Below are 20,181 nucleotides of genomic sequence, written 5' to 3' on the forward strand. Positions count from 1 at the left end.
AATGCTTCATCAAGTGTGACTTATGGAACTCATGAAGTGGTTTTTTTCTTTTTTATGTTCTAACATTGAAAGGGCTAGCTCAATTGGTAGTTGCCAATGTTGTTACTCGTTTGGTTACTTTGATAGCTTGAGAATATTTGGTCATTAATAAACAGATAAAAGTTTTTATTTTTGTTTTCTTGCCAATATATTTTAGTTTTTTAGTTAAAGCATGATGAATTTCTAGGTTGAGTATTTGTTACACTACACAAGTTGTAGAAGATGTAGAGAAATACAAGATAGGCATGAAATCTCTATAATAGCTGTTATGAAAGATACCAAAAAAAACATTAAGCCTGAATATGAACCAACAAAATAAGAAAATGTCTGACAGAATTTACTGTGTAGAAAAAAATTTAGTAAACAAAATAATGAGCTATAAATATAGGGACTGAAAATTGTGATCTCAACATTTGAGTACAATTCTCCTATTAAGTTTTTAGAACCAATACAATTGTGAAGAAAACTAGCAAGTTTACTTTGGAAAATTGACACAAATACGCAATGTATTACCTAATGAGTTCAAGCATAACATCCAAGCCTAGAGATTGAATGAAAATTGACTTTATGTATGACAATATAAGCTCTATTAATGTATGTTTTCCTATACTAATTTTTTTTAAATTAACAAGTTCTTATAAAATAAATGCATTACTAGCCATCCATCTTTGTAATGTAACTCTTGCCTCATCTATTTGAGTTTCTAATTCTCGATTTGGGATGCGTCTCGACTCTCAATTCAAACTATCATGGAGAAATGAACCCATGTCTATATTGGAGTTTGTAGAGTTTGGTTTCCTATTTGAACTGTGCCTTCGAAGATCTGAGTTCCTCATACTTGTATGTAGATAGTATCGTGAAAGGTGACAAGTAGCATGAACACTCATATCACAAAGAACACAATCTCATAATGGTTTTTAAAAAATGAAAAAAAAATAAAAATAAAAGCAACGGTCTATGAGCTTTTTCTCTAAAATAAGTTACAATACATTCTCATATCTAATTATTGGCCCTTCAAAGTTTTTTTTTTTTTTTTTTCAATACAACCCCATAGTACTACCTTATTTAAAATGTCATGGACATCATGTGAGCTCTTAGGCCAAAGAGAAAAACTTGATATTTAAGTCAACAACTAATCTGTTTACCAACAAATGATTAGTCTGACTCCCCTTGGGTGAGGCACACTAATTTACACCTATGGATTTACAAGGAAAATGCCATGTAAGGGACATGTATAATGGAGAGAAGGTTGGTGACGAATATTTTCATGTAAAACATTAAACAATTCCCTCTCATGATTCTAGGGTTAGGGAGTTTTGAAGGGAAATCACCCTCAAGTTTGAAGGGAAACTATGCGATATTCACAATGTGTACATCTAGAGTACTTCCCAAGTGTTTGAATTTTACAGTAAGCCAATGCTTTCTCTTGAAAATGAATATCTCTCCATAGTCGGTGGTGAGCTTACCATGCAAAATGATGCGGACTCTGTCAGAGGAAGCATTAGTAAGTATAATAGTTCTTCATTCAACAGGGATGATTCCATTCATAAGTCTCTTGAGAGTGAGATGATTTACCAATTGAAAATGCAACCCAACAATTTTTGTAGGTGGAGAAATATGATATAGAGTCGGCTAATGATCTAAATTCATCAAATATTCTTGATGGAGGTAAGGGCCAAATAATCCAAAGCTTTCTCGAGGAGGATAAAATTAAGGATTTAGAGGAAAACACAAAATTTGAGTCTCATTATAGTGATGAAGATAGATAGATTAAAGTTAAACTTCAAGGCTTGTTTGAAATGAATTCTCTAGGTGAACCTAGAACTTCAATCCTTTTGCAAATAAAATGTTTGAGGAATCAGAAGAGTCAATAAAAAATGAAGCTATGAAAATTCCAAACTAGGATTCTCTAGACCTAGAAAAACATAAACCCTTAACTACTGAGGATGCACATTTTGATCAGAATGTTACAAAAGGGAAATTGGCAACTTTAGGCGTATCTAATAAACATTTAGTAGAAACAAATGTGGACACAAAAGTTAGAACAAATAAGAGTTCAGCAAAAAATTTCCAAAAGCAATTTTATACAGAAGAAATTTTATGAGGCAACTGTTAGTAGTAGATGCCAAGCGTTGTGTGTCCCTAACTATTTGACTGATATCAGTGCGAGATAAGTCCGATGTTGAGATTGATCAAATTTGTGTTTATGGCTTACTAGCTTCAGCTATTACAGCTGGTACTGAGTCTATTAATCTTAGCAGCTCTAATCTTCAGGGTAGTCCATTTGGGGTTTCTTTAGTGGCAATGCTTATTCCAGGCATGATCCAGATGTTAAGGGATGGATTTAGTCAAAGACAACATGGCTTATCTTTTAATTCCCACAATTATGAGAGAGATGTGAGCAGGACCAAATTGGAGTCTTCCAACCTAGCGCCTTCTATATCCAAGTACCCACCATCAATGGCATATATGGCCACTTCCATGGGACAAAATTTATTTAGTAGCATGGTGTCAGGACAAAATGTTTCACCTGAGACATTAATGCATCAGGAGATAGTTCCACATTTTGGGTCCAACCCACATCCTCATCTAGATGAAGTTGGAACAAAAATTATTGAAACAAAAGGAATAATTTCAAGACTACCATGCAAGGTACACCACCTTCTAGAGAAACTACAAACAATATATTTGGTAGAAAGAACATGAAGAATGAATCAGGACATGAAACTTCACATTCAACAAAATTGATCGATATTGTTGAAAAGTTTCCAGATAGAATGGGTGGGCTATACATGGAAGAATCTGATGAGCAATGCAGACCTGAAGAATTGCAAAATAATCAGGTAGATGAGGGCATGAGGGAGAAACCCAGGGAAGAAAAGATGTTTGAATATGTCTGCAAACGTATGGACAGATTAGAAGCTTTGTGTATGCGGATTGAGGAATATATGCACAGATCCATGAGTAACATGGAAAGGAGGATTAAACTTGTTGAGTCATATCAAATGCTGCCGAACCAATCTCTGATGACAAAAATGGAGGGTGCGACTATTCATTCTGGCTCATGTTTGTCATCAAACTCATTTTTGAATTCTTCAGTTTCTTGCCCAGAAACGTTAAGTGACAATGATTTCAAGCACACAGTTTCTGTAAATACACCAAGTCCATCATGTGCTGAGGTTTTGTCTTCAATTTCTATGCCAAGGGCATCTCCAATGTCATTCACTGAGTCTTATCTTTTATGTGATGCTTTGAGGTCTTCTATGATCTTGCCATCAGATGCCTCCTATCTGGGTACTTATGTAATTTTGGAGTCAAACAACATGCATTCATTTCCTTGTCATGAGGAGCCATCAAAAGCTGACTTTCACATATCTCCAGACATTATCCTCAATGAGTCAGTATCCAGTAGTTTGGACCAGCATGGCTATCCAAAGGAAGAACATTTCATAGATAATGGTTCCCAGAGCAGCAGAGGCAAAGAAACATCGATTAGTGTCCATATGGGGCAGCATGCCCCAATCTTCGGTTCAATCATTATAACAGAGAGAATCATAGCCCTCATCGAAGAATCCAAGTCTAAAGTCTCAATACTCTCATTACATGATGTACTAATTTAATAAAGCTACATGAGAGTTTTATGAAACTCCAGGGAGAAACAGAATCTTGTGGGAATCATTCGGAATTTGAAGAACCGAAGGCACTGTAGACAAATGATAAGCTGGAGATTGGAATTGTGCCTCAGAAATGCCAATGATGAATAGGTTTCAATGGAGATAGTGTGGGGAAAAGAAGGGCCATGATAACTTTGGGTGCAAATTATGCTTCTTCCAATAACAGATATGTACTAAAACATCCATCGATAAATGTATATATTAGGTACTGTCATTATTGCTTGGATGCACACTCAAAATCTACAGACATCTCTGTGAACTAACAACTAGGTTCCATTTAAAATCAGCGTTATATGGGAGTATTGGCAGTTGCTTATAACTGAAACTAATAACTACCCTCTTCCACTTAACCACCTGTCCCATTTATTGCACCTACTATGAGAAGAAAATGTTATTGGATGTGGTGAAAAACAATACTGCAAAGTTCAAGGCAGTCTGCACAATAACACCAAGCATGCAGTTCTAGAAGACATGTTGCAAAAACTAGTTAGGATGATCTTGGTAGCGATAGGAGTGCGCATGCAATATTTTCACCAAAATTTATAAAACAGTGGATCTCACCCCTGTTAAGTTTGGCCAGCTACACAACTTACAAATTTAAGAGGGTGTTGGGAATGTAAAAGGTGATCGGTCCCAATGCCTATCAACTAGAGTTTAGATACTTCGCATGGAACCAAAGTTTCAATGCTTCAGTGGCCAAGCATGAAACCATATATACACTTATGCAAGATGCTTCCTACCATCATTGTGCGGCAAGCATGCCCTTCCCCGACCTGGAAATACTACAATACTATGTAGTGAGCTTACAACATTAAAATAAATATCACTTCAGGTAAGAAGCTGCGTGTGGGGAGGGCCTATTACGCCAAGTCACTAAACATTTCCACCTGGCGTCGACTGCTTGATGCAAACCTTTCTTGCACAGAATTCACAAGTGATTAGTGGCAAAAAAATGTTTCTAGGGTAGATTTGAAACTTGGTGGGGACATCAAACACACTCGATTTACCATCTAACCAAGCCCTACTTCAAGTATATACATAATTAATTGTTTGTCAGATATTATGTTTAGTTTAATTACTACCAACGAGTCAGATGTTAAATTCTCATGGAATCCTGATAGAGTAACAAAATTACTAGGATGGATGCATCAATTCACCGATGCCTAAATGTTCTCTAATAATATGAAAGGCTACAAGCATACACAACATGAACAGAGAGGAATGAAGAGAATGACCAAAAAGAAGTCATTTTTTAGGTTTCATTTTGAAAACGAAAAATAAAAACATTGCAATATGAGTGTGTTGACGACAAGGACTTGGAGCTGCAACTCTCCTCCATCATCAGAAGCTTGGTATGGTGACGCCATGTACTCAACGTACTAGCGGACGGGGGGGGTAGTCATACTCCATTCCACCATTATGTAAATACATTCTTCTTCTTTTTGGCCATTGGTTACTGAAGAGCAAAGGAGGGCATCTCTCTAAGAAAGGCACATGAAAGAAGCAACAACGTAGCCATACCGAGGCCACCTGCATAAGATCTTCTCCGAAATTTGGTTCGGAAGATTTGGGAATACTAGAGGATTGGAAGAATGGGGGATTTTGAAAGTGGCCAGGCCTTCGATTCTTGCCCAGATGCAGCAGTCATTATCTGGGAGAGTTAAGTGGAGCCATGGATGGTGGTGACCTTTATGATATTACTGGCCAGATTGTTTAAACAACTGTTATGGACATAGAAGCATCCAATTCTCACCCTGCATAGTCAAGTAAACCCTCCATATGTTCAACCTTCTCTTTATCATTAAAAATCGTGTAGTGCTTGTCTGTAATATCCTAGGACCCTTTCCTCGATATTCCAAATTGTTCATAACCTAGTAAAGTTTGTTGTAGGTTTTCTAATTGTCACTTTAGCACTTCTTGAGTGCAGAGAATTGTAGGAAAGTATTTGGTGATAATGGTGATGCAAATATCTCTCCGTGTCTCCAAGAAATTTAGTCCATCTACCAATTTGTCGCCACATAGATTCAAGGTCATTACAGTGAGGAAGATTCTCATCCTTCTCCACATCTTCTCGCTCAGAGCTTCAAATGATTGAAATAAAATGCCACAATTGCGTATGCATATGCATAGATTAGGATTTAAAGGAATTTTAATGCTTGCAGACTAAAAAATTCAGGTCCTAGAGGCTCAAACCAGAGGAGCATGGGTTAATACCTAACTATAAATTTCCCTTTACATGTCTTTCCCATGTTTTCAGTGTTATCTTTTAGCAGTAATCTTATCTAGCGAACTTGGTCAGTTTTCCTTATCGGACTGGTAAAAGATGTCAAGATATGACATATTGTGGCAGGAATCATAAAGCATTACAGTAAACTGATTATTTACCAATATTTCTTGATAATTATAAGTCAATATTTTCAGGTGATTTAAACACTAATATAATTTGCATAATAAGATTAAGTGAGGCATTACATTTTATTATTATTTAAATTTAACAAATTACCTTTAATAATTTCACTTTTTTATGTTTAGATAAATTAAAAAAAAAATTAAAGTATTGGTCATTTCCTTTATATTATATTAAATATTAGAGTACAAAATAATGATTGAATATATTATTTGTAAATTGTAATTTTCTTATATATATTTTAATAATATTAAACACAATTTATTATTCATCTTTATGTTTAATTAATTAATTTTTTAATTTAAATATATATATTTATTTATTTATAATATTTTAATAATATATACTAAATAAAAAAAATCTAATACAACCATTATTATTTCAAACTAAAATACAAGTTTTATATTCATTCACATATCAATTTTACATTGCCCAGCCTGGAGACACATTTATTATCTCCTCTCGCACTCCTCTACGATGAAATCGGGCTAGTTAAGAGGCGAAAAGAGTCGAATGGTCTCCTCGTATTACCCGGAAGCCATGCCGAGTCAAACATTCCTGTTCCTTCATGAGATGCCCTACGTCATCGATTCAACATCGTCATTCAATAAGTGGAAGATCCAAATGGTCTCTATGAGTTCCCAATGAACAAAGTTGAATCAGATACCGCAACCCCGGTCATATACTCCCATCCCTAGCTCTACGAATAAATACTCCCTTCATAGTATATACTACAATTAATTTGAATTCAATTCCATATTGAGATTTATTCACCACTTCAGATCTTGAAATTCGGATCCGCCTCCCCTTCCCTTCTCCGTCATGTATTTATAGACTATGAGCCTTTGTGAGTATTGTATATGCATCAAATAGTTTATGTGCAATTGCAAATCAGCCCTACACAGCATTTCTGCCATAATTTTTGTTATGTCCAGCCAATAGCTAGGAACCATCTAACGTTATTCAGCATCGGATCTTTTAAGCGATATCCGATTAAGGGCATAAAAGTTGTCATCCCTGACACATCGTTTTTAATACAGACTGATAATGTCATAGCCCATGCAGATGAAAATCAGTATGTCTGTTATTGTACATGCTGCTCTCCTCTTATTTGTGATGACGTTGTTGTTAAATGAAGTCTCCGCCACGTGCAGGCAAATGCACGGGATTACTGATAAAACAGTGAATGTTCATTCTTCCGTTGAAGCGGCAGTAGCAGTAGAAGGTCTATGGCAATCACTTGCAGATGGTCAAAGCGAGAACAATCTTCCAAAAGCGCCACCACCGCCTCAAAACAGTATTGTTGGCTCGTCGTTGGAAGCTGGGCTAGCGGGAAAATCTTGCGGGACTCATCACGACAAAAATGTTCCATGTCCACCAAGTCTACGAACAGAGAAATACGAGATGGACGTGAATGGCAAGGCAGAGATAACAAGAAATCATCAGAGTTCCATTATGGCTGGAAATAACGAATCACCAGATATGGTCTTTGTAGTATTTTCTTTCATGTTCCGATACATCTGTTACCTATTGATCCTTTGCGTGTTCTTGTTCCTCTTGCTCATATTCCGATACACCCGTTACGTATTGCGAAACAAAATATAATTTTGTTTTCTTTGGATTAGAATGGATTATTTGTTGGAATAACCTAGGCACATATCATTCCTTTTAAATATGACTGAAAGAGGCTGAGTTGCAAACAATTCTTTTTTTGTAACACAACGCATATTTGTTTCAGGAAACTGATCTCTACTTCTATGTCTTATACTAAAAATTTAAAAATCGACCTTATTAGACTAGCTGGGCATATAATAATATTAAATATTGTCGTTCCCTGATGTTCATAAAAGTTACGCAGGGGTATTTAAGTTATAATATAATAATGCTATTTCAATTATTAAGATGAATAGTTCAAAAATTAAATATTTTTGTAATTTTCGTGTATTAATAAACTCAAATACATACAACATTTTATATATTAAATTTTGAAAGTTGAATGTGACATATTTTAGCTTGATTTTGCCGTAAAGTCAAATACATACAGCATTTTATATATTGAATTTTTAAAGTTGAAGATTATATATTTTAGCTTGATTTTGCTGTAAAGTGAGTTATTTTTATGTCGAAAAACAATTACGATGAATTTTGTTAGAAACAATATTGGTATTTAGAGAATTTTAAATATAGATTATCAAATTTAAATATAGATTTGAGTCAAATCTGGTTGATGTGATTTACTCGAAAATTTTGTTACAAAAATTATGAAAATTTTGAGTGATAAGTTTATATTATTATGTTTAAATTTGAAAGGAAATTATTGTTTTATAAAAATTGAATAAAAGGTAAAATAAGGATATTTTTAATTTAGAAAGTTAAAAGTGTCTTTTTGTTTTGATCCATGTAAAAAAAATAGCATTGGTATATTAAGAACAAGTTGTCATGAGGTTTAAAGTGAAACATGGTATTTGCTAAATAAGAAGAAATTGTTACGAGGTTTAAAGTGGAACTTGGTATTGAACTAGGAGGCATTTATGGTTACTTGACTTTGGTATGATATAGCACATATAGTTTAAGTGAATGCTAATCATTATTATGAACGATGAGTTCAACTATTTTATTTAAAGATGAAAATAAATAAAAATAAAGTAAAAAACCACAAGATTAAAGAAAAACTATCATTTCGTTGTTGATTTTTTGGGTATTTAGAAATTTGTTTTTTCTACATATTTCTGCGGAAAGACCTACCTTTGGAGTGGGAGGTAAAAGTGTTATTGTTTCTTCAATAATAAATGGTACATGGATGACTTTGAATTAGAAATATCAAATATGTTTTTTTTTTTTGTAAAAACAAAAATAAAGGAAAGACATCAAACTAGAAACATAGTGTTGATCATTATTTTTGTAATTGTTTCAATTTTTATTTTCTATTTTTAACATGATTTTAAATATTTTTGGTTGTGACAAGTCTTTAGATACTTCCTAGTAATAAACTATATATACTTGTGCAATATTCCATATTTAAAATGCCAACCACATCTTCTCTAAAAACACTACAACAAAATAGGCGATTAGTGCTAGAAAAAGAGTCATAATTGAGTTTTTCTTAGCATGTGAATTGGCTTGAATTGGCCTCGAGAAACCTGGTGCAAACTAGAATCTTCACATGGCTAGCGTGAATAGTGTGAATAGTGCAGGAAACAATTTTTTCTATTCTCGTTTCCATTGTTGTGTCCATTTATACTTCTAGTTTTGCTCCCATTTTTGCTTCTTGTTGTGCTTCTGGTATGGCATGGAAAATCCACTATTTTATGGCTTCCTAATTAACACCAAATTATACTTTCATTATAACATCCATTTTTGCATCAATTTTTTCTTCCAATATAGAATCACTTGTTGCATCTATATTTGATTCCATTATTACATCTTCTTTAGCTTCTAATATGGCTGCCATTGTAGTGTCTTTTATTTCTTTTAATATTTCATCTTGGTTTTCTGCTTGAATGGCTTCTTGGTTTTTTTGCCTAAATGGCCTCTTTTTTTGTTTCTTTAGGAAGACCATGTTTGGCTTCTAATATTGCATCCATTATTACATCTTCATTTTTTACTTAATTACTCATGATTTTTCTTCATAGCTAAAGTAAAATTTGGATACTAGTATTTCTTTAGTTATTACTTCTTGATTTTCTACCTAAATGACTTATTTATTTTGCTTTTCACGAAAGGCCAAGTCTGATATTGCCTCCAATGTTAATTCTTTATTTGCTACCTAAATTAATTTAGTTTTTCCTTGTGAGGTTAAACCATGTTTGGCTGCTACTATTGCTTCCATTACTACTTTTTTTTACTACCTAATTGCCTCTTTTTTCCTCCCTGGGTATTGCCAAGTTTTTCTTCCCAGATTGCTTCTAGTGGGCTTCTAGTTTAACATCCATTGTTGCTTCCTTTCTTGCTTCTAGAATTGTTTCCATGTTAGCCTTATTATGTGCTTCCTTTTAGTGGTAGGGTTTGCTTTTCTTTTAGGTTCAGGGTTTTCTTCCTTTTAGTGTTGGGATTTCTTCCTAATTAGCGTCCAATTGTTCTTCTTGTTAAGAAACCAATTTAGCTTCCTATTTGGAGCCAATAATAGCTCCAAGTATGGCTTTCAATTTAACATCTAATTTTACTTTCATTTTAGCCCCACATTCTACTTTCATTTTAAGAACTCATGATGCTTACTTTATAGCTACCATTCATTATTTTAATATTTTTATTTCAATTAAACTAGGTAAGTATATCATGCCTATTAAATACGTCTCATGATTATAAAGTAATTCATATTGCACTTGAAATATTTTATACCATACAATTTATAAATATCTTTTAGGGAAATGGATATCCATACAAACTAACAACTTTTCTTTTAACTATAACTGATATTATTATATTATTAATAAACAAAATAGTTGGTCATGACTAGCTACACATAATCTAGGCCCAGACTCACATCATAGAGATTTCCATAGCAGAGCCTTTTAGGTTTCTTATAGTTACAAACCACACCACAACATTGGAATGAAATAAAAATATATTTTTTAAAACTATAACCAATATTTTTATATTATTAATAAAAAATTGTTGGTCTATCACCAGCTACACATAATGTTGCTCCAAACAATATATTTAAAAACGATATAATTTAAAATGATATATGTCAAAATAGTACAACTCAATATGGTAATGTAGGTGAAAATGATACATATGATAATAAACATTAAAGGAGACATCATAACAATTTATCAATGATGATCCATGATCGATTCTATATGATAAAGTCATAGGTACTACAAACTTATTGCTCATCATCACCGTCAAAATCATCATTAATATCATCATCGTTGTCGTCTACCTCGGTACCCTCTCCATCCATCCGTGTCCTCCCCATCTACCTCATCATCATTGTCTTGAATCTTTGAACCATACCAAACATAATCTGGAACAATCCATCCGTGTCCTTCCCATCTACCTCATCATCATTGTCTTGAATCTTTGAACCATACCAAACATAACCTGGAACAATTTGAAGATTGACTCAGTCTTCTGGAAGACTCGTGTTCTACAAAAAAAACATTCAAAATAGAAAGTTATTTATTTCATCTATATTTAATATATATTTGTTATATTTCTAATATTACATCATATTAAGTGAAACCATAATCATATTGCATCATATCAAAGTGAAAATATATACCGTAATAAAATTTCAATTAAGTTACAACTAATATGTCATCACAATGATGTAGAACATGCAAAAAATCTAATTAAAGTTAGTAAATCATGGAGGAGGATAGAGGATCAAAATCTAGCCACCACTCTCTAGAGGAATGAGTAGGTGTAGCAACAAGCAGGGGACAATTCTCAATGATAGACATAGAAATTGGCCTTGGAGCAACAATGCTTGCAGGGATTCTTTCTCTGAGCATGCCGCTATGGAGAGGGGCGATGTAGCACACCCCTCATAGGCTCTTTTAAGAGCTTTGGAGCAACTTGGCTCCCTAATTTCCCCTACCACTAGTGTACCAAAGGCTTCAAGACAACCTGAATATTGAAAAAGGTAACCAAATACATGGGGATACAAGGAGGACCGAGTGGATCAAGGATTAGAATCATTTTTTGTGTTGGGAACCTGTTGGAGCTGATTTTTTTTTGTGAAATTTTGCTGAAATGGTTATGGTTTCCTATTGATAATTAATGTTATCTGGAAAAAAAATTACACAATTTCCTAACTTTATACAATTTTAGTATGTATTCTATAATTAGATGGCATGAGAATCGAGAGATTCTCATTATGATCTTATAACTGTAATATGAAATTATAAAGAGGTGTTGTTTCTACGTGTGGAGATAGACATATAGAGAAAAATAGAGAATGATAAAGAGGGAGAGCACCAACATTGTGAATTTTTATGTATCATTAAATGTCAATCATTCACAGCACCATACCTTTCTATTGACTGGGCCCTCATTCTTAGAAGGGTTAATTGGTTAGGAAAGTATTGTGTCTTCTTTATTTATTCCCTCTTAGTTATAATTAATATGTGAATTTTTTTACCATTATTATTAGATGTTTTGATGCTTTAGTGATTGCAAAATCCTAACCTCTATATTGTGTGACAACATATGTCTTGCACTAGTCCCTTTGTTAGTGTGATAATTATTTAATTCCCATTATAGTTTGATGGTGTGTTAATTTCGTTTGAATGTGTGTTCCAACATTGGTTAAGAGAATTATTTCCAAGAGTGACGTTCTTTCCTGAATAAGAGTGACTCTGTAAAAAAGTAGTTTTATTCTACATTATGTGTTTATTTCTTGAGTGTAAGCAAGGTTTGAGAGTGTAATAGCCAGAGCATTGACTTGTTGAGAGTGTGATTACAATGATTGAGCTTGAGATTCATTATAACAAATCATCATTTTCCCTTGCATATATTTTGCATAATATCCTTGCAATAACAAAAGCTACCCAAATTGACAATTAATGTGAAGATTTTGAATTATTGCTTTGAATTAGAAGGACAAGTGTTCTACTTGAGGAAAAGCTAAGGAAAAACATATACATAAATTTCACATAACTAAAGTTGAAGTAAAACTTGGAATTTCATGTGAAATTTGAACCAAAATTATTTAATAGTCAAAGTAAATATACAATAACTCAAAAGTTCATACAATAATTAAACAAATAATCTACAATTTCAATCAATTAGATTTCGCAATAAATGAAGTTTGGGTGTCAATTTTAGTGCAGCAATGCAATTTTTGCCTACTTCATAAAAATGCATGCCCAACCTTCATTTCAAGGAAAAATTGAATGATTCAACTTGGAGAGTACTTTTTTACTCATAATTAATGTTAATTCTGCACATAGAAATTTATGTTGTGCTAAAAATTATGCCAAATTGGATCTATTTTGTAGTTTCAAAGTCAAGGTTTGTGTGCCTCAAATAAATGCATACTAGGACCTACACTTAATTAACCACGAGATAATGATCATTCCAATCTCAATATAAAATCATTTTATGCAACATCCCATAGTCATTTTCATCAAGGAAATGCTAAATACTGAAATTCAATCTTGTGGGAGTAGTAGTTAATCATATGTGCTAAGGATCACAATTGGAACAAATATGCACTCCTAGGCTAAACCAATTACCCTCTTGGTAATGAAATTCAAAATGGGACATGATTGGACAATTCCTATCTTTAGGATATAACCTTGCAACATGTCTTAGAAATACCCTATGTAACTATGTTTCCCACCTCTACACATGTTTCACATAAGGCAAGTCAAAGAAAAACTTGGAATGATGTATGAAATCTATAGTATGTATATTTTAGCTAAAAGTAAAGATAAAACAATGAAACATGTGTAAAATCATTAAACAAATAATCTACAATTTTAATCAATCATATTGGCCAATAAATGGATCTTGGTAAGGCATTTTAGTGAAGAAAAACCATTTTGGCCTGCTTCAGAAAGATGCAGGCCCAACCTTCATTTCAAGGCCAATATTTTGTCCTATGAGGATATTTTCTCTTGAATTTGTAAGGCATGGTCGTCGTGTTGACAAAGTACATTTTCGTCCTACCAAAAAAGGGTATATTTTTAAGCTAGAGAGGACTTTAGGTCCATTTATTTTAAACAATAGAAAATCCCTTACACAAGTGGAAGTGATGATGAAGGAGTTTGGCTTTAAGAAATTAGAAAAATCATAATATGAACCTCACTATATAATTTCTCATAAAATGATGGAAATCAATTTTTCACCTTATATTCATGAAAGTAGAATAGAAATTGAGAAATTGGAAAATCAAGATACTTGGACATGTTGTTGGGTGCAATGGTTAAAGGATGTTGAAGCCCCTATGGTAAATGAGAATACTTTGAATGGGATTGATCTTGAACAAACTGATGTTCAGATGGAATACTCATTGTCACAAAAGAGGACTAAAATCCCAATGGAGGATGAAGAAGAAATACAAATAAAATTAATAGAAGGACCTTTAAAAGAGCCTGGGTTTCAAATGCAGTTGGTAAATCCATGGCATACTACTTCCTATTCTATCTCCACTCATTTCATAGCATTCACAATAGAAGTGATTCCTTTCTCATTTGAAACTTTGCAAATTAATTATCAACAAATTCAAGAAAGAAGTTATAAAATGAGAATTAATATGGAAATAGAGCATGAGGACCATGTTGCAAATCATAGAATATGAGGTGAAATCATTACGGAACAACATAAAAATGCCTAGGAATGAGAAAACTCAAACAACTGAGTTGGATCAAGTTGAAAAAAATGAGTTATTATTAGGATAATTAGTTGATAGAAATAAAGTCATATTTATTTTGCACGAATAAGTGCAGATCTTACAACAGTAAATTAGAAATCATGTTTGCACTAGTATGGTTTGAACTGAATTAGATGAACACTCAAAGAAATTAACAAAGGTCATGGAAGAAATGAGAATTTCATAAGTCGAACTGAAGAAAACCCAAGACGATTTGGTCATGGTAAGGGAGTAGTTGAATGTAAAGGAGAGGAAGTAACACATAATATATGAAAATAACAACCAGCTTCTGTTTAAGTATAAGGAAACTCAAGATAAAATCAAAGAGTTGAAAACCAAGTTTGAAGGTAATATTTCTTTAAACGAGGATGCACAAATGTTTTGGGATGACATTATTCAGGAAGTTCATTCTATATGGGAGTATATTATTATAATTACACAACAAAATAGTGTGATAAGACGATCAGAAATGAGCATTGATTTACACAATAAATAAGTACAAAAAGATGCACTCAAATCCAAGGAGATAATTAGGTATTTGAATGAAAAATGTTCAACAAAATTAAGGGTGAGAGTCACAATATTTTTGACCAAGCACACTAGTGATGTCATACTTTAACATGTGGAGGCATGGAAACTTGGGTGAAGGTCAAGACCGTCTGATGGGAGTTCCACTAAAGTATTCACTCCTTACATTGTAATCTTTGTTGAAGTGAGATAAAGTGGCTAGGCGGATTACTCAATCAAATTTTGGTTGTAAAGGAGATCATGTGAGTTTCCAAATACATGATGGAATTCCAAGGTGATGAACACTGATGAGGCTAATACTGAGGTAAAAGGATAAAATAGGCCAATATTGGTTGGGTCGAGACAATTATCATGTGTGAAATATTGTATTTAGTTGATGTGAAGGAATATTGTAAACTAAGTTCATGTAGACTCAAAGTGATACAGATCATAAAACAATAATGGTGGAGTTAAGGTCACAAGGAACCGTGATGAATGAGCACGAACTGTCAAACACCATAAAATACCACCCAAGGGATGACTGAGGAATGAAACAATTAGTTAAAGTAAGTCTTTGAGTAATAGAGTATTGGAAAAGATGAGGAAAGTTTAGGTCAGAACCAAGAGAATGAGCCCAAGAGTGGCACCAAAATGAGGGAATATGAGGGAGGTCTTAAAGCGAGCTAAAGGATAATTAAAAGAGATGGAGAGGATTATGAGATAAGGGGCCTGAGGGAGTTGCCATGGTAAGGTAATGAAGTTATGGAAGAAGAGACCGCGTAAGAAAAGTAGTTGGTGAAGAATACAAAAAACAATAAATTTCATCCATGGGAGGTGGTTAGATGCAACTTGTGGATAGGACCAGGAAGGGCCTTTTCTGCTCATATAGGTGGTTATCACTTCATGCTACAATATCACTGGTAAGTCTAGCCTGAGACCCCTTGAGGGAATTATTTGCAAGTACATATTTTTTAACAATGTTGTGACAGTTACCACTTTGTTAGCTATAACAGTCATTGTGAAAAATAGAAACAAGAAATTCCAATTTAATTGCTAGTTGAATTAAATTGTGATTGCTAAATTTTAGGGGCCTAGGTTGGTTCTTTTGAGTTGTAATTAGATAACTCATTTTAACTGAGCTATAATTAGCTAAGCTAGTTCTAACTATTGGAGGAACTAGTAGAGGTCTAGTAGTGGAGTAGTGCACTAGTGCATCACAAATACCACACCAGTTAACTGAAGATTCACTCAAAAATAATTCATGCAAGTCAGTTCATATGAAGATCTATTTTAGATTAGAGCTCAATGACAGTGTACTACCAGTTCTATAATTTTTCAATTTGTACAGATGTGCCAGCAATCAGTTGAGGACCTCTATTTGGATTTCATAATTATGGAGAGTGGATTTCCCGGTCAAATATGGTTTGATTCCTCTATGAATTTCATAAGTCAGTAGGGGTGTGGCATGCAGTAGAATTGACTAAGTGTTGGATTGAGCTCGCTTGTGACACAGAGGGTTAGATTGTACTAGTGCACAAATTGTTCAGGAAGAACAAGCACTATATTGTATTCTCATATCTTTTGGTTAATGAAATATACATAGTTGGGTTTTTTAGCGTTTTATTTCCCCATATAAATATTGTGTTACGTGTGATTGATAGTCTTCCTCTTTCTACTTATTCTTTTCATCGATCACATTTTGTTTCTGCTGAAGAGTAGATTAGATTCTTCTCTCCTGTTTTATCATATCACATATGATGTTGAATCTATAGGAAAATATACATTGAATTGAAGATTAAGAAAATATAGAACAGGATATTTCAAGTTTGTTGTGTAGGTGAAAATCGAATTTGCAAGTTCATACTTCCAAGGAGTAATATGTCTTTCTACGGTTTGTGACTGGAGTATGCCTTGGAGGGAAGCTCAAATTTCATAGCTTGGAAGGACAAAATGGAGGCTATGCTGGAAGATAATTCCCTCAACAAATTCGTAGATCATGAAATTCCTAAAACTCTGGCATCGGATGCTAAAGATCTGGCTGAATGGAGAAAGTGTGTGGAAAAAGTGAGAAGGATTAACTTGGATGGAGTTCGAAACTAGATTGTTTCAAGTCTCCATGGGAAGGATACTCCATACACAATGTGGAAGGAATTGATGGACCTATTTCAACATGGTTCTGACCATAGGAAATTGGCACTAAAGAATAGACTCATAATAATCAAAATGGAGAAGGGAAACTCTATTCCAAAGTACTTAACCAAGTTCACTTATGGTCGATATGAACTTGGAAGTCTCAGGATCACTATTTCGAAGGAAGATGTGCTGGGCCTAGCTCTTCTATAACTTTCCAATAATTCGCATAGTTATTAGGAGTCTATTAATGGGAGGGAGAAGCTACCAGATTGGGAAAAATTATGATCAGATTTGGCATAAGAAGAGATTCGGAGTAATACAAGAGAGAAATCGTCATCAAAGACTCATGATGAAGAGAATTATGCATTAGCAAGAAAGGAAAATAAAGGGAAGGGGAAGTCATCCCATTCTAAATTACATTCTTGTCATGGAGGCAAGAAGAAGGACATGTCAAAAGTCAAGTGCTTTCATTTTCACGAGCTGGGACATTTTTCTAGAAAATGTCCACTCAAGAAGGATGGTAATAAGACCTCGGGAGGAGTGGAAGGAGGTGACGCTCTTGCCTCACAATTCAAACTAGCATTTATCTTCATCAAATTTATGGTGTCATCGGTGATGGGTAGTGTATGGTACCTAGATAGTGGAGCTTATTTCCACATGAATGGTAAGAAATATCTCTTCAATAACATTGAGGAGAAGGATATCCAGATGCATATTAATATGGATGTTGACGAGAGCTATAGTGTTATCGGGCTTAGTATAGTTACCTTTTAGAGGGAGTTGGGTGCTCTCCTCACTTTGGTAGATGTTATGTATATTACTATTTTGAAGCATAACTTGGTATTGTTGGAGGATAGATGATATGAGGTGATATTTAGTAAGGGAAAGGAATTCCTTCATCACATAGCCACGAGATAGGTAAAGAGGATAGGGGTTCAGGTGAAGAATATCTACAAGTTAGAGGTAGAATATTGTGCTCCCTTGAGAACAAAAGAAGAGAAGGTGCAGAGTTGAGACATCAGTGAGTTGTGGCATAGGAGGTTGGGCCGCTTCCATCATGGCACTTTGAAAATCATGCAACAAATTTCTACCGATCTTCCCAAAGGTACACTAGAGAAAGTCGATACATGAAAAGGTTGTACATTGGGAAAATACACCAAATATTACTTTATGATAAAGACAACCAAGCACAGGCGATCCTCGATCGAGTACATTTAGATGTGTGTGGACCATTCTTCACACCATCCATGACCAAGCACAACTAATATGTTATATTTATTGATGATTTTTCTCATAAATGTTGGATCTTGTTCATGTAGAAGAAAGATCAGACTTTTGCAAAGGTTTGTGAATTTAAAGCATTGTTCGAGAAAGATATTGGTAGGAAGGTTAAATATCTTAGGAGTGATAATGGTGGAGAGTATGTGTCGAATGAGTTTAAAAATGTTTATGTAGCAGAATGCATTCGATGAGAGTTGACAAAAACTCATAAACCAAAGCATAATGGGGTGGTTGAAAGGAAAAATAGAAGCATAGTAGGGGAATCACAGCCAATTTTAGATGATCAGGGCCTACAGCTACACTTGTGAGTTGAGGCATGTAACACAACTATTTATTTGTAGAACAAAAGCCCTCAAGAGATTCTTGGGATGAGTGCACTAGATGAGGCTTTCCCAGGGAAGAGACCATATGTGTGTCACTTCATGATTTTGTGTTCATTGGTCTACTGTCACGTAACCAAAGATACGCAAAAGAAGCTTGATCCAACAACATAGTTGGGGATATTTATGGGGTACACTGATACACATCACAACTATCGGGTGTAACTTCCAACAACCAAGATGACAATGGTTCACACGGATGTAAAATTTGATGAAGAGAAGGCCATAATATGTTACATTGATATGGAGCTTCAGCTACATGTGGTTGAGGAGCTTTTAGCTCCTAAGAAGTAACCTCAAATTGATGTGGATCAACCACATGCAGAGGATAAGGGAGTGGAGACACTCACTGATGTAGAGTCTTCCAAATATGGGACAAAGTGCACTAGAGAGGCTCATGGGTTATTGCATGATGCAAGAGAAAATGTGGCAGATCCCACTTCATAGCACAAGCAGAGGAGGTCATCAGAGGGATACACTAGATACATGGCTCTTATGAGTCGATGTGTTGAGACAAAGCCATCATCTTTTGAAGAGGCGGTGCAGTAACCGATTTAGGTTGATGCCATGGTTGAGGAGTAGGACTCCATTGACAGCAACAATGTTTGCGATGTGTTCCCAACAATTGTGCACAAGTCAGTGGTGAGTTCCCAATGAATTAACAAGGTAAACAAAGTAGTGGATGGTAGCAAGGAGAAACATAAGGCCAAGTTTGTGGTCGAAGGATTTTCTCAAGTAGAGGGCATTGATTACAACGACACCTTTGATCATGCTACAAGGTACTCATCAATCAAATTCATTTTGGAACTGTCACCACAGATGGGATGGCGATACATCATAGCGATGTAAAATCAACCTTCCTTAATGGAATTATTAAGGAAGAGGTGTATATTAAGCAGACTTAAGGTTTTCGACCTTCGAGTGAGAGTCACATTGTTACGAAACCATCTCACAAAAAGACAAAAAAGAGATATCAACGCCTTAGAATTCAGCCTCTTCGAGGGGGTGACCTCCTTTACATTACACAAATGAACAATTCTTGGATTATACAAATGACAAGACCTCCTTTCTATACATAGGAGTCTAAGGGGTCATAATATAATCATAGCCGACATAACAATAATAATGTAAGGGCACAACAATAACAATAGTGGGCTTCTATGGGGTACAATAATAACAATACGGGGACTACATGGGCACAACAATATAGTAAGGGTGTTGCACTAATAACAATAAGGGATTACAATAATAGTATAGGGACCTAACATGACCCTCTCCTTCAAAAAGTGTTGTCCTCAACACTTGAGTAGTTATTGATGCTTCCGTATAAAATTATCATCCTCCGATGTGGAACCTTCAACGAGTAATTTCTTCCACTTTATGAGATACTTTGAAATTGATTGATTTCATAGCTGTCGATTTATTGTTTATGTGGCT

The sequence above is a fragment of the Pinus tabuliformis genome, chromosome 3_2 (assembly GCF_031772625.1).
Source record: "Pinus tabuliformis cultivar Carrire ecotype Pingquan chromosome 3_2, CPIR1, whole genome shotgun sequence".
NCBI lineage: Eukaryota > Viridiplantae > Streptophyta > Pinopsida > Pinales > Pinaceae > Pinus > Pinus tabuliformis.